The sequence below is a fragment of the Zalophus californianus genome, chromosome 5, assembly GCF_009762305.2.
Source record: "Zalophus californianus isolate mZalCal1 chromosome 5, mZalCal1.pri.v2, whole genome shotgun sequence".
NCBI classification, from domain to species: domain Eukaryota; kingdom Metazoa; phylum Chordata; class Mammalia; order Carnivora; family Otariidae; genus Zalophus; species Zalophus californianus.
Window position 1 is genome coordinate 150,975,144 of NC_045599.1, and position 742 is coordinate 150,975,885.

The following is a 742-nucleotide window of genomic DNA, read 5'->3' on the forward strand; positions in this document are numbered from 1 at the left end:
GATCAGCTCACCTGGGGAAAAAAATGAAGAATTTCAAGATGGTGAGAGCAGAGCATTGAGCCAAGAGCAGGCCCCCTCCGAGTGAAGGGCACACGGAGGAAGCAGGCTCTGCCTACTGCTCAGCGAGCATTTCAGTGCTCCTTGTGTTACCAGAAATAGTAACAGCAGCCGCAGTAAGTGTACTCCTACCGCTAGGTGTAGTATTGGTACTACGAGGAATACCACTACCAGTAGGGTTAGGTTCCGTGTTAGATGTCACTACTGCTACTGGTAAAATCTAATCACATCTCAAAGAGAAATCTGAAAATATGCTTACAATCTTATTTCCCCCTTTGCCCCTATGGACACTCCCGATGCCCCTACATTGGTGAGTAATCTATTTTTTTTTTTAAATATGGAAATGCTTCACGAGCTTGCATGTCGCCCTTGCAAGGGGCCATGCTAATCTTCTCTGTATCATTCCAATTGTAGGACACATGCTGCCAAAGTTGCAGGATTGTTGAGGGAACTGGGTAAATACCTCTGAACTTTTTGTTCTCTCTGGCCCTAGCACTCTCATGGTATCTAACCCGGACACTTGCAAATTGACTTATAATCTGCTCTTCTCCTCTAGGCCAACTTGTTCTTTTTTCCTTCATGAAGTCTTCCCAGACGGGTCATTACAAAATGCAACTTCATGGTCTCATGCTAGATGAGAGCTGTCCGAGGCCTAAAGCAGAGCCTCCTCCTCCCACACTGAGAC

The 742-nt window shown here is 46.1% G+C and overlaps 1 non-coding gene across 1 annotated transcript; it reads right to left on the minus strand.

The window, feature by feature from the left end:
* Window positions 1–389: 389 nt before the first annotated feature.
* LOC113930038 lies at window positions 390–497 on the minus strand. Its single transcript, XR_003522416.1, has one exon. It is a non-coding gene; the product is annotated as a U6 spliceosomal RNA (small nuclear RNA).
* Window positions 498–742: the final 245 nt, after the last annotated feature.